Below are 15,197 nucleotides of genomic sequence, written 5' to 3'. Positions count from 1 at the left end.
ACAACGGGTGTGTATTCTGTATTTACTTTTCTCTTACGCTAACTGACGTATTTGCGCATTTTCATGCCCTCTGACAAACCGTAAACAGAAGAGAATTAAGAAAGAAAAAAAAGATACTTCAGGATGCAAAACATAAAGAAACGAAATGAGAACCGCAGCCAGGAAATACTCTTGACAACGTAGGCAACACAGACACGAAAAACTGCCAAAACCACCTTGAGAAACGTAGTAACACGAAACTGTCTGTCTTTTGCAAACTAAATGCCAGGGGAGAGCGCGAACGCAGTCCCCCACTACCACAAATTATGCAGTCGAGTTTCCCGCATTTGGGGAAATCGCAGGGGTCAGCCCATCCGGAGTGCAATGGATAAGCCTCGCCCTGGGGAAACCACCTTCGTGATCATGGAATCACCCCTGCCAGGTAAGTATGCTACACACCGCCTTGCACGCCCTCTCCCTCACCACACACGCACACTACACATATGCCAACGCGCACACAGAACTTACGCTTCACCTACGCCAAACATAACCCTCAAACATCACAAACATATCCACAATTTCTAACCAGAACAACACAACGATTACCCTCAAACCCTGGAAATCTACGTATTCCAGGAGAGAAAAACGGGCCCGTAACTCTCCTCATCTGCATACCACCTCCCCCTTCGTGACGTCACCCACCCAGTCTGCCACACACCGCCTGCTAACCCGCGGCATAGAAGCACAGGAAACCACGCGGACTCTATGGCCAGTTTGGCATCGCCTCAGCCTAACCGCGTGTGACTGGCTTCGCTTTCCGTTTCTCCCTGCCCTCTTCCCTTTCTACGGCAACCATCCAAATTTACCGAAATAGTAAAAGGAGCTGTCCGTTTGCCTCGATTCTCCTCCCTTCTCTCGACTTTTCCCAACCGGGCCCGGATCAAGCCGCGCCTCTCCCAGGAAGCCGTTTCCAAATAACGCAGCCTCCGACCCTGGCAACGCACGCCGGGCCTGGGCGTCCCCTCCCGCCTCCTGGTCCGAATCCCGCCTCAGCTCTCTCTCCCCTCTGCACCCACCTTCCACCCACCTGCCGAGCTGATTTTCCTGACCGCTCACTACCCTACTGGGTCGACTCCGGTGGCTCTCTTTTGCCGCTGGGATACAATACAAACTCCTCTCGTGATGAAAGCCCTTCACAAGCTGTCCCTAGTCTTCCTTTCTCGTCCAGCCTTATTCCTGCCCTTCTTGCTCTCTACACTTCAGCAGGACTGCCCTGGTTCCTGTCGCTCTCCCAGGAGGCCTTTGCAGGGGGGCTTCTCTCCCATGACTACAAAGCACTCTCTCTTTACTTGCCACTCTTAATATCCCCTCCTTGTTTCAAGATTCGCCTCCGGCACCACCTTCTACAAGACGTCTTTCTAGAGCCTTACCTCCCCCTTCTCCTCCCCCTCCCCCACTTAAAAACGTGTATTGTGTAATATAAATTTGACAGACATCAATGGATGCTTATACTTCCATATGCAAACAAGAGATAACAGCAGATTGCCTATGACGCGCTAAATTGCAGGACACTTTATTCTTTTAAGTATGTAACCATTTCGACGTGCTTCTTCCAAAGCTATCCTGCTCCTCTGGGTTTCCCCTGAACTGCCTTCTTTTTTTTGTAGCACCGTTTGCTAAAATGTTTCATTGATTCTCTTTCCTTTCTTCCTGGTATCATTAGCTCGACTTTACTCACTTGCCCCATTTCCTCCAAGCCTTCTCTTGTGTCAAATAAGCTTACTTTAAACAAAGGCAGCCCCGTTCCTTGCTTCCTTCTTCCTTCTCCTTGGCCCTGTGGGAAACCTATGTTCCGTTCTGCACCTCTGCTAAAAGGTGGGAAGCTCTCCTTTCTGAGATTACCTTTTCATTTTGCATATATTCTGTTTGTACCTTTTGTACACTTTGTCTCACATACAACAAGTAGCCGTTCAAGAGATACTTTTTGATTTACTGACTATAGTTTGAGAATAAAGAGAAAGTAAATGAAACTGATTTCTTCATGCTACCAGAATATTGCCTTTTTCCCTTGATAGTATTGTTTCCAATTACATGTAAAGATAGTTTTCAACATTCAGTTTTGTAAAATTTTGAGTTCCAAAATACTATGCTTTGATCTGCATCCAGACTCCACAGTTCTTTCTCTGGATGTGGATAGCATTTTCCATAAGGAGTCTTTTGAAATTGTCTTGGATCCTTGTCATGCTGAGATGAACTAAGTCTATCGTAGAAAATCATCCAACAATGTTGCTGTTGCTGCCTACAATGTTCTTCTGGTTCTGCTCACTTCACTCACCACCATAAACTGATTTGTTTTTTGCAGAGGTAAGCAAACACATACATCCACACATAAACAATGTTGTCATTACACCATGTGATCAGACCACAAATGATTCACTTCCAATGGAGTCCTTCTGTTGAGATTTAGGGGTGCTAGGACTCTGAAATGGTGACAGTTGGGTCCTGCCTGAATGAATTCTACCCAAGCTTTCTTGCAGCCAAAGAAAAGCAGAGTTCATCTGTGTTTGTCCGACTCATTGCTCTCCTCTCAACACTGCCCTTCTCTCCTCAGTATCGCCACTCCAGTGGAGGACTTAATGGAAATGGATATGAGCCCCCTCTGGCCCCAGAATTTCCTCTTTGGTTGTGAACTAAAGGCTGACAAAGATTATCATTTTAAGGTAGATAATGATGAAAATGAGCTCCAGTTGTCCTTGAAGACTGTGAGTTTAGGGGCTGGTGCAAAAGATGAACTGCATATTGTTAAAGCAGAGGCACTGAACTATGAAGGCAATCCAATTAAAGTAACACGGACATCTTTGAAAATGTCTGTGCAGCCTACAATTTCTCTAGGTGGCTTTGAGATTACACCACCAGCAGTTTTGCGGTTGAAATGTGGTTCGGAGCCTGTATATGTGAGTGGCCAGCACCTAAGTAGCCCTGGAGGAAGATGCAGAATCAGATGATGAAGAGGAAGATGATATGAAACGCTTAAATATGTCTGGCAAATGATCTGCTCCTGGAGTTGGTAGCAAGGTTCCACAGAAAAAAGTAAAACTGTCTGAAGAAGATGAAGATGATGATGAAGAAGATGATGACTTTGAAGATGAGGAAAGTGAAGAAAAGACCCCTCCAGTGAAAAAATCTGCTCATGATGCTGTAGCAAAAAATGCACAAAAATCAAACCAGAATGGAAAAGATTCAAAGCCATCCACAACAAATCAAAAGGTCAAGAATCCTTCAAAAAGCAAGACAAGACTCCCAAAGGACCTACTTCTCTAGAGGATATTAAAGCAAAAATGCAGGCAAGTATTGAAAAGGGTGGTTCCCTCCCAAAAGTGGAAGGCAAATTCATCAGCTATGTAAAGAATTGCTTCCGGATGTCTGATCAGGAGGCTATTCAAGATCTCTGGCTGTGGAAGAAATCTCTTTAAGGAAAAAGTTTGAACAGTTTGTTTGTTGGGGGTGTAAGCTCAGTTTTCACATGGACAGTCTTGGGCAGGTAAAAGTGGGGACTTCTAAACCTCAGAGTTCTCACGAGGCCCCCCAGGGAACAGCTGGGGATTGAGGTGTGAAACACGGGCTATCTTGTGTATTTCCACCTCTTCTCAGTGGGAAACTTGCTGGGGAGAGCATCCCACCCTTGTGATTGGTCTGTGGTCTGAGCACACCTGTTGTTAATTAGCTAGGGGCTGAGAGCAGGCACGGTATTCACGTGCAAACTATGCGGTGGGAGAGCTTAAGTAGGGACAGGAAAGCCTGAAGGTGCTCTTCTTGCTGTGGGGCCCTTAGAGGGAAGAGGGTCCCTCCCCTCTTCTGCTCCCATCCTCTTGCTGTATGATCCTTGCCCCTTGGGAGGAGGAGGATTCCTTTCTCCTGAGGAAGAACTCACCCTGCATATGGATATGTAACTAAGACCCTGAATAAAGCCTAACCCTTGTTTGACTCTGGAAAGTCTCTTCTCTCAATACGTTTATCCGGTTGGCCACCGAAGACCTGGATGAAAGGTAAGAAGACTCGGGTAGCCCATCGGCCTCTAGGCTGAACATTTGTTAAAATTTTCCATCTTATTTCTGTAACAGTTGATATCTGGTTATCCTTTTTATAATGCAGAGTAAGAACTTTCCCTACCATGTCTGATAAATGTCATCCAGATCACTTTGCCAAGAATGTGTTGTCCAAAATGCCTGTTTAGTTTTCAAAGATGGAACTCCACCCTTTGCTTCATTTAAGTATGTATGGAACGTTATGTTAGGGCATAGCAGTAGTGGTGGTCATACAAATGGAAATGAAGGGGAGACAAAAGTATACATGTAAATTCAGTATTTTAATAAAAAAAGAAAAGAAAAACAGAGTTCATTAAGGATCTGCCATATTGGGTCGACTCTTGGAATCTGAACATAAGCTAGACTCTAGATATCTGAGTATTTGTGACACTTGTATTGGCAAGCAGTCAAAATGAATCTGAGCACTTTCAAGGAGGCAAGATGGATCTTACATACGGAAAGACTACCAGAGATCTACAGTCAGCCAAATAGTCTGGAGTCACTGGAAGGGGAGGGGGGGATCTAGGAAGGGTCTTGATGGGAGTGACCAGCAAGTAGCCTGAGGTGACTAGAGGTCAGGTATCAGGAACCAAGAGAATGGGATTTTGATAGGATCAAGGGTGGAAGTAGCCTGACTTAATCTGGAGATAACAGAAATTTGGGTTTAGTGTTAATGAAAAGCTTGTGGCCCCTAACAACCTCAGATCTAGTGGGAAGATCCAAGGAGAGTTCCAAGGGGCACCCAGACTCATCACTCCCTCTTCTCCATTCATTTTTGTGTGATTTTTTAACTTCTTGCTCCCAGTGTTTCAGAAAACATAAGATTTCTGACAGGGCAAAGAACTCTATTCTTCCAAGTTTTCTAACTCATGAGATCTAACAGAAGCTACATTAGGGTGACCTAAAGTTCATTATGCCAATCCACATGATACCAGGGACCATGCCTCATTGGGAAGACACTAGTCTCAACTGATAAGTTAGCAGTATGATAGGTTATTCCTATCTAGACAAGATGAATATCCCCCAGGAGAATTTTCCAGAATACTTGCTACTCAGAACAATAGGAGGACAATTGAGGTAACTGAGACCCAAATTTCTAGCTTTCGATTCCTGAGCACACTGACCATAGCCTCCAACTAGTCTAGGAGCAAAAGATAGAGTCCCTTCTTATGTTTTCTCTTTTGATTTTGCTGGTCACAGCAGTATCTCCAAGTACTGCCATCCTGAAAGAACAATGCAGAATAGTAATTTTAGATGAAACCACTTAATTAGAAGCACCAATGAAACACACAAGGAGAACATTTTTGCCTCAAAACATGCCTTGTGCTTGGGAGAAGGACATGGGGAGAGGTTCAGTAGGTATCCCAGCATTATTCTTCTCGCTATCCAAGGTTGCAATGTCTTATTGGGTTTTCCCTGGATGGGTTAGGGTCATTCTGAACATGCACAAAGGGTAATTGAAAAGTCATGTTTTGAAGAAATGATTTTTGTAACCAATCCCCTACACACCCAGGGAAGAAAGAAAGAAGATATAGACCTAGAATTTACAAATCCTTATTTGTTGTGATAAAAAGTTTGAGACATCCAATTTCTGGGTAATTAATCATTTTATTCATTATGCCTAGTGAATATTTAATAAAAGGATGGTCACTTAGTCTTCTCTTGTAACCAAAGACCCTTCCTGAAGGGCTCTTGACACTTCTATACCCTTGGAACAGTGGGTAACCCTGACAGGAAGCAATCAGCTCTGATTGGTTTAACAGTTAATGAGAGAATGACTACTGTAATGAGAGATGGGCCTATTCTAACGAGGATCTGGGGAAATGTGACTTTAATCATGTCACTCTTACTACCAGAACACTCCCAGTCCTGGGCAATCTAGACAAGGGATCTACCTTCCTCCCATCCAAGCCTGAGTAGAATACAATGTAGAGGAATCCACCTAGATTAGATTTTCCTTTGTAAGAAAATCCTACCTAATTGGGTAGGATAACAATTCTACTCAGATAAGATGGTCTAGGTGGACTAAATTGTCGTGCAAGGTCAGTAATATCCTTCAAAGACTGGTTGTATTAATCTACAGGGGTTTATTCATGAATGAGGAAATAGAAAAAAATCATCTCAATTAATGAATTAGTTATTAATATAAGAAATAATAACTTCTCTCAGTAATCAGTATAGTAGGTCTTGGAATGACTGAAGAGGAGATGTACTGCTCCTCAGGTCAGGTTCCTGTGTTAAGGTTTCCAACGTTAATTTGAAATTATAGAAAGAAAAAGGATGGAGGGAGAAGGTGACAACAATTCAGGCAACTCCTATGAGTTTTGGAAGGGTGTTGCAACTCCAAAGGTGATTTTTCCACCGACTCCCTTGCCATTAGTCTCAGATCAAGTGGGAGGGAGAGGTAGAAGAAGGAGGAAAGGATAAATTTTTCCTATTAGTCCTAGATGTTAGCACCATCCTGGCAACACCACTGCTGGCTAGTGTGTGTAGAAGAAATGACTTTGCTCTTTGGGTGAGAAAAAGAGTTTTTGCTCAGAATTTTATAACTTTACTTTGGGATTCCACAAAAGAATGGAAATTGTCACAAATTGAATAAGAGGAGGAATTTTACTACTTCTTAAAGAGGCCTATTCACTCAATGGGCCTTACCTCCCTCTAAGTGAGTACCTGAAAATACCAGCCTAAAAGTTCAAGGTCTCCCATTATATCCTGGGCCATTTCCAGTCATCCTGATGAATAGATATTCATCACTGGTCACTGGATCCAGATGGCTCAGAAGGAGAAAGTAAGGTTGGTGACTCCCTCATTCAAAACAAAGTCAAGTGCAAGTCATGTCATCGTTTCTCTGATCTCATGGTTTTCTTTCAAAATTAAGGATGAACACAGCAGAAGAAGTCTCAGCTTTATAATATTGCTACACAAGCAAACATAAGTTTTCTAGCAAGTAATATAGATTTGTTTACATTTACAAAAGATGACTGGGACTTCCACTTTCAAAAATCCTAAATAGTAAACATTCTTATAGATGTTATAAACAATTGTGTGGTGCTTCCAAGTAATAGCTTAACCTTTTTCCTGTCTCTTTCTCCTTCCCCCCATGCAAGTTAGACTAGTTCTTCCTTTAAAAGTTATTGAAAATTGACTTGAGTTTTAATTGCTCAGTTAACTAAAGGCTCAGGCTACTGATACCACTTCATGGTCTCCTGAGGACAAAAGAGCCAAAAGAAATTCCAGGTACCCACTGATGCTTGGCTGATAGAGTGTGATGAACAAGTCAGACCAGGGAGTTGTGCGCAGCTGAATCAGTTCTGAGGGTATCTTCAATGCATGTCCTTATTGAATTGTCCTTGTCAAACCCCAGTATTAATTGTGAACCCCAAAACCCCAAACCACAGTTTGTTCCTAGATAGAGACAAACTGTTAGGTCAGGTTAATCTTTCTGTTTCTTTCAAGCTGACGACATGCTTTGCATGGGAGTTATAGTCCAGAAGTAGGCATCATAAGGGGTCCAGTCCAGAACTGGCCTGACTTGGGATTTTGGAGTACAGGGTTATATATATTTCCAACATGGGCTGATATTACCTGCCATCATTCTACCTCTTGGACAGAAGAAATACCTGTTCCATCAGACCTTTCACCATACCAGTCCACTTCCAGTCTTGGGCTATCCAGGCAGAAGGAGTTAACTTCACCCAAGCCTGAGCAGATTTAAATCAGTTCAGGCCTGGTTTGGAGTTTGAGCAGGATAAGAAGATTCAATGCCATCTCATCATCAGTAATGTCCTTCTAAAGGAGAGAATGAATTTGAACGGGGAAGGGTTGGGGGCGGGGGGTGGAACTCTGGGTCTCCAAGCTACTGATTACTAAGATTTAAAATCATTTTTCACTTCCTCTTGCTCTGGCTAAGTCAATCCCTTTTTGTAACCAGGGAATGATATACAAGTGTCTCATTTCAATCTTATATCAAGAGCAAACTTCCTAAATGAACTGAAGCTATTCCATAGGTAAGCTGTTGATGGTGCCCAGCACCAATAACTTACTTCAATACAAAGTTATGCTCACTAACTCATTAAGGGAAGGCAAAGGGGGTGAGGGTGGGAGGGGATAGATAGAAGAGCAACTATTTTGCAGTCCACTGGACTCATGACTGCTGGTTGAAAATTCTTGAGTGAGGGAGAACAGAATAGTTTTTTATTTTCCTTTTAGTCTTCTAGTTAGAAATTACCAAGTCAGGTCAAAGTGCCTCTTTGAAGGCTGGAATTATCTGACACTCCCTTGGCCTTCATTGGTCCAGTACGCTGTTTCTTTGTTGTTCTCTAGAATATAGCACTGAAAATAGCTGGCCAGTTCCAAAGTCAGGGAGAAGTGCTTCCCTTTCTGGAGGAAAATGATTAATCAAATAGTTTTCATCTTCCTCAAGACCCGCTAAAATTACAAAGTTGGCAATTCAGGAACAGAATTCACCAAACTAAAAATAAAGCCAGAAATTCAGGAATGCTTTAAAGAAGACTGGCTAGATGTCAAAGAGAAGTTAGAACAGAGCCATCTAAAATGAGATAAGGTGCTGAAGATGGATGTAGGTTCTACAGAACTAGATGGTCTAGAGATGAATAAAAGCTTGTTGGTACAGCAAAGGGCACTGAGACCAAGCACATGTCTGCAGAGAATAAACTGCAAAATCAAGACAGCACATATATGAAAATAGTACAACATGGGAAAAATGCAAGTTATTGATCAATCCTATATAACAGCAAATGCAATTTGAGAATATCACAGAAATAATAATTTCTGAGTCATGAACCCACAAGAGTAATAGGTATCCAGTTTTTTAAAGTCAATCAAGTAAAAAAAGATATGAAATGAAGATAACAAATATATACCATAAGTATATAGCCTTAATATTTAAAATATAAAAGATAATTAAATCTAATAATAAATGATATGATATAATAAAATGATAGTTAAATGTAAAATATGATTAATAAAGCCATTTCATTTAAGATATATAAGATATATGACCATAAATAATAAATCAATATTGCCAAGTCAATTCTTCTTTGGTAAAATTCAAGTTCTATATTTCCTATGTGGTTATCAAACTGGCTCACTTTGAAAATCTGCAATAATACATATCTATATTCAATGTATCAATGTCTTGACCCTAATGTAGACAAACAACAACTTTTGATGCTTGGATTTTTTGCTTATTCTGGAAGTCTCCAAGGCCACCTATTTTGGGATGGAATTGTCACATGGATGATTGTGACTGTCATGGTTTGAAATCACACCAAAGAAGAGCAAAATCACATCTTCTACCTAGGCCTTAAACTATCTAGTGAACATGAACCTCAGCTGCTCTAAAGGCTCTTCCCCAGTTGGTCCAGTATGCACTTGTGTTTATTGGTTATGGTGCTACTTAAATAGTGCCACAGTATGGAAGGCACATTCTCATTATATGCCCTGCACCTAAGAAAACATTTATCACCCTAATCAAAATGCTATCCATCACTTAAAGGGCCACCATCTACTCTCATACAGTGTGCAAAATTTCCATTTTCAAAAAAGTATACTCTCACTTTTCAAAAAAGTTAAGAAGTCAAAGTAACATACATACCTTTCTTTGGTTTATTAATCACTTTTTTCCTTGGGAATCACTCATTTTAATGAGTGTTCCTCTCCTGGGAACCAAAAGATATCTTTTATGTCAAGTCCTGGGAAGATGTGTTCAAATGTGAGGCAGTATTGCTGCTTCTATGGTGAAAAGGAACCTTCCTTTTAAAACCTGGGAAGACATATGAAGTGATATGAAGCCCAGTGAGCAGAACCAGGAGAAAACTACACACAGTAACAGCAATATAACAATCAACTGTGAATAACTTGGTTGTTCTGATCAATACAATGACCTAAGACAATTCTGAAGGACTTATGATGAAAAATGCTACTCAATTTTTGAAACACTTTGTATTTATATGAAATTATATTTAATTTATTAGGAAAAAAATTTTTTTTTCTGTTTACTGGAGATGTGGACATCTGGGTTAGAAGTTGTCAGTTCCTTATCTTTTTTATGATGAGTTTCCAAAACCATCATAATGTTCTTTGAGAGGTTTATAAGCAAGTTATGAGAGGCAAATAAGTGAAAGTGAAAGTTTTTGTTTTTAATAAATACTGCGGTGCTGCTTAAATGAGACCACTTAGCTTTTCTGTTTGATTCCCAAGTAATGTGTTACTACAGAAAAGGTCATGAACTAAGATATCCAACAACATTTATGGCCTAACTTTGTAAATAAATGATACAAAAATTTAAAAAGAACTGGTAAAGTCTGAATGAAGACAAGCATATTTCACTTTCCCTGTTTTTCTTTTTGCTTCTTGTTTGGCAACATGGCTAATATGTAAATGTTTTTTATGATTTCATAGGTATAACTGATAGTACATTTCTTACCTTCTCAATGCACGGGAGAAGGGTGGGAGAAAAGAAAAGAATTCAGAAAAAGTTAAATTACTTTTAAAAATCAATAAACAATTGATTTATTATTTTTAAAAGGTGATTCAACTATGGAGATCATGTTTCATTCTTTTTTATTGCCTCCCAAAAAGTTGATGGGGAAAGTGATCCACATTTATAGACCTCAAAAATCTCACTCCTTGTGAGAGAAATTATTGACTAATTATTAATTTGTGATCTATCGCCTACTTCCTATTTTTGTTAAGACCCCACTCCTGAAAATGTTAGTCAGTCCCTGAAGGGTGTAACTGTATAAACTAATCTTCTCCCAGCCCCAAGGCATCTACCTGGGAAAGGTCCCTTACTTTTTGTTTACGCTATAAACAAAATTGAGCCTCAGCAGCTAGATCTTTTTTTTCTGGACTTCTCTGCCCTTTATCTACTCCATTAGAGTTTAATCTCCTGAAGGACAAAACTAGTCAGCAGAGGTCCAGATGGAAATAGCTTCCCCAGTCCAGATGCCTTTGGGCTGCTGAGTCTCATGATCAAGCCACATTTTCTCAGCAGAAGCTGAAGACTTTTAGCTCACTTCCTCATCAAATGTCCACCAATTAGGGTTGAGTTTCACTTGTCAGAGGCATTCCCTGTGGGAAGGTACATACACCTGATTTAAGGTTTTTCAAAGTCTCCCCTGTCATCTTTGGTCATTGAGAGAAACCACTGACCATCAATTAATTGATTATTGGCTAGCCTAATAAATTGACCATTGATTACCTGGAAACTCTGTCTTGGAGGTTTTATCATGACACTTGGTATACCTGTGACTGACAGCAGACATCTCAAATGGTATAGTGCCAACACAATATTCACAGCACTCATGGTGGCCATAAATATGCCAGCAAAATTCTGAATTGCAAATTCAACAGACTCTCCCTCCACATGGAAGACAGAACTAAAACATTTATTGAGACACCAGAAAGCCAAATCCATCATTGTAACAAAAATCTGTACACAATAACAATGCAGAGGACAACACCATTCCCAAGCCTTCCTTCCCTCCCACCCCCACCCCCAGGCTTTTCACAAGTAGGCGCCCTTAAATAAAATCACAAACTCTCTCAGTCACACTAGCCAGCTGCTGGCTTGCCTGAATCCTTCCTAGCTCTGACTGTTCTCTCCAATTTCCTCTCAGTTCTGTTCTAGTTCCTGTTTCAACCTTCCTACTCCACCCCTTCAGCAAACTCCTCTCTCCTCCCCTGAAGGTCACATAGGTCTATTAATGAATGGGAAAGATCTTCCCATTTAAACTACTATTACAAATAGTGACAATAAGTTAACACAAACACGACCTCCATTTTGTAGGGTAGGGATAGTGGATCTTCAATGGCCTTCTGGGAGAGATGTAATTACATCTTGCTTAGCTGGTAGGTTTAGCCAGGAAACTGCAATTGCACTATTATTTAAATGCAATGAAGTGCTTATGTTAAATGAATATATTGATAGCATCAATTTCATTTATTTATTTATTTGACTAGACAGGCCTGGCCTGACTGCTTAATCAGGTCTGATTCTCCCATTATTTCTGTCATGGCATCATTAGCTTCTTTAGCAATATGGTGCCCTGCGTTCATTCTCAAATAGCCTTATGAGGGATATTAAATAATCTGGAAATTATATTCTTTTGAACACCAACAGTAACATTTCTTGTCAGTCTCTTGATATTAAATTGAATACCACCCCCTTGAGGAAGTTATCTTTAATTATAGTGTCAAGCATCTAAGAAAATGAAGAGCCTGGAAGACTGTGTGGGCCAAGACATCTCTTCTGTGCTCATACCACCGCTCCCCAAGTCCATTCTAGTATTAGGCTCAGCCTGAATTATTAGTTCCAAACTGACCCCTGCTCATACAGCCATGCTCAGAGTAAAACATTATTTTGAATAAAAGTCATCCTGGTACAGTCTGCGGAGGATCTCAATGTATCTTCAGTGCATGCCTGTTTGTTTCAGTGGCACTGATCCAAACGCTTCAGTCAGATTCCACCAAGCCTCCCTACATAACTGTTGCCCATGGATGACATAGCAGATATCAGTGATGACAAAATATTACAATATATTTAGAACAATCAACTGGCAGGAAACCATTCTGGGATTTGATGACCTAGAGACCGTCTCTAAAACTCTAGCCACTTGGTCTGGACTGAAGTATATAGCTCTGTTCAAGTGGTTCCTAAGGAAAAACAAAACAACAAAATGGAAAGGCTGCTGGAAAGGCTACTGGCCGTCAAGCTGTGGGTAAGTTTTTTGGCATTTCTTTTTCATTTCATTTTCCACTACCTAAGCTTCTCTTGTTGCATCACCCACACGTACTCCTCCGAGTATGTATGCAATTGTTGAGAGTCGTTCCAGCTGTGTGCGACTCTTGGTGACCCCCATTTGTGGTTTTCTTGGCAAAGTTACTAAAACTACTAGAACACTTTGCCCTTGCTTTAGCTCATGAACTTGGAACACGGGAAGACGAGCGTTTTTTTATTCCAAGCCCACTGCTCTATCCATTGCCTCACTGTAGCTGCTCCAGCGAAGGACCAGATAACTAAGTAAAGATCAATCTGTTCCACAGCTTCTCCTCCACCAAGTTTGCTGTTAGGTCGTTTTTCAAACCTATTTGGTCAGTACCCTCTCTGAAGTTACTTTGGCAAAAAAGTGACAAGTCCTTCCTTGCCTCGACTTCTGAACAACACGAAAACAACAGCAAAAAAGCAGCAGGAGATCAAGCAGGGAAACTAGGTGGTGAAAGTGTTGAGCCAAAACACAGCTCCGGAAAAACAGCACCAGCACAACCACCGCGCGTTGAAAAACCGCTTAATCGGCCTGCATCACGTGCCGAAAGCAACCCAACAGAAGCCCACGCCACTCCCCTCAAAAAAGCGGCGTTGTCTCCGTTACGTAATAAGCCCGGAAAACACAGACACGTTGCTAAACTCAGTGATCCATCTGGGGGAAAAAAAACAAGCAAAACACTGAAACACTCTACGCCCTCAGTCTGTTATTCGAAACGCATTTTTCTCCCAGAGGGAGGTGCACCGTTCCCGGAAGTACTGCAATACCGGGTCGATGCGTGGAGTGGACGGAGCAAGCTCCTATTCCATCTCCCTGTTCCAAAAATCCATTTAATATATTGTCCTCGGATAGAGGACGTATCAGATATTAAACTGATAAGAACAGATACTACACTTGATCTTAGCCAAAAGGCCGAGAAGCGATAAAGCACCCCGCCAACGCTCCCCTGCCCCTTCGCAACAACAACACTTTACACACGCGGCGACCAGCAAACAGTGCACCAAGCCTCGCCCTCCTCCCCTACCTCCCGCACCCCAACAGCCAGCTCACACGCCAGCTCTGCCCCTCTGTACAACCACACGGCCGCCGAAAAACACAACGCAAAGCGGACCTTTACCACATTTTAGCACTTTCTTCGCGCAAGAAGACCCTTTCCTGCCACCCAGAAAACCTTGCCTACTAGGCAACTCGTCATTTGCATAGTCCTCCCCACTTACCCGCCCAGCCGACCAATGGCTTTCCTGCAGGGGGTGCGAAGGCGCGGAGGATGCGCCCGGAGCCCGGAAATTTCTTGGACACACCTATGAGCTCCTTCCTTTCCCTCTCCTCCTCCCCCGCCTCTGCGTGCCACCCAGAAACCCCACGTCGCCGGCGGTGGAAGCGGGGCGCCCTGATCGCCTTCGTGGGGAACTTCAGGGACCCCCTAGGTGACTGGCTTCCTGAGCGCCGCAGCCCCTTGTCCGAGCCCTGAGCGATAGAAAAGGATGGAAAAGAAAGATGGCATTTTCAACGGGGTGGGATGCTCCCGGGCAGGAACCCAGGAGGATGGGGAGCAAGCTAGCCAGACCATCTCCCCCTTCCCAAAACCCCCTTCACGGCTACAACTCGCCTGCTTGGCCTCGCAGAGTTTTTCAGTCGGTAACGACACATAGACAGAATGGGTTCAGAAATGCCTTGGAAAACGTCCCAGTCAAGTCTTAACCAAAAATCTGTAATCAAAACACATGGAACATATGCCAACCGCACGCAGACCTTCGACCCACATATCCCAACTACCTGGGTAGCAAAGCAAATCACCAGTTTTTAAAATTCTGCATTTCGGCCAGGGAGCCAGGAGCGTCAGCCACTGTGGTCAGATCATCTTTGTACATACTGGGGGGGACTCTGTACAAAGTAACTTTGTTACGTTTCCATTCCCTCCTTCGGTCCTCATCAAGGCGTGGTCGGTCAGCTCCAGCGTTAAGTTAAAAAGTCTAGAAAGCTTCATAGAACCTTGCCTGGAATTTGCATTGCTTCACAGAGCACCGTGTATAAGTTGATAAGGAATGTGATTGCTTTTTATGAATGATAGCTTGTCCTTACCGTCAATAAAATTGTTATCTGTGGTGCATTCCAAAGCGTCTGATCTCTGATGTTCTGTACCCCAGTTCTCCATTGGACTAGGTTGGGTGTGACTCAGGCCAGGTCTCCACTAGTTTCTCTTGGATTTAAGATCGAAATGGGACACTTGCAGGTCACTCCATAGTTAAGAAAAGGAGATCAACTTGGTCACCGCAGGAGGACAATTCAATAAGGACATGCATTGAGGATACCCAGAGTGGATTCAGCAGAGCAAAGCTCTCCT

The 15,197-nt window shown here is 42.3% G+C and overlaps 2 long non-coding RNA genes, 2 other non-coding genes and 1 pseudogene across 5 annotated transcripts in view; 2 read left to right on the top strand and 3 right to left on the bottom strand.

Moving 5' to 3' along the window:
- Positions 1-11,544, bottom strand: part of LOC140506362 (uncharacterized) — a 38,077-nt gene extending 26,533 nt beyond the window's left edge. Inside the window, exon 1 of one of the 2 annotated variants that reach the window (XR_011967899.1) lies at positions 9,682-11,544. This is a non-coding gene — a long non-coding RNA (uncharacterized lncRNA). Of the gene's footprint in view, positions 1-845; positions 1,038-9,681 lie in introns of those variants that run through there. The other variant, XR_011967900.1, reaches the window with a different exon arrangement.
- The window catches only part of LOC140506371 (uncharacterized), a 129,475-nt gene that overhangs the window by 67,025 nt on the left and 47,253 nt on the right, over positions 1-15,197 (top strand). The gene's annotated exons all lie outside the window — the stretch shown is intronic.
- LOC140509374 (U1 spliceosomal RNA) lies at positions 266-429 on the bottom strand. The gene has a single exon (XR_011968699.1). It is a non-coding gene; the product is annotated as a U1 spliceosomal RNA (small nuclear RNA).
- Positions 1,853-5,011, top strand: LOC140506361 (nucleophosmin pseudogene; annotated as a pseudogene).
- LOC140509436 (U2 spliceosomal RNA) lies at positions 13,587-13,777 on the bottom strand. Its single transcript, XR_011968752.1, has one exon. It is a non-coding gene; the product is annotated as a U2 spliceosomal RNA (small nuclear RNA).

The sequence above is a fragment of the Notamacropus eugenii genome, chromosome 5, assembly GCF_028372415.1.
Source record: "Notamacropus eugenii isolate mMacEug1 chromosome 5, mMacEug1.pri_v2, whole genome shotgun sequence".
Lineage (NCBI taxonomy): Eukaryota > Metazoa > Chordata > Mammalia > Diprotodontia > Macropodidae > Notamacropus > Notamacropus eugenii.
The sequence above is the reverse complement of the archived record's forward strand: the minus strand, read 5'-3'. Positions and strand labels throughout refer to the sequence as shown.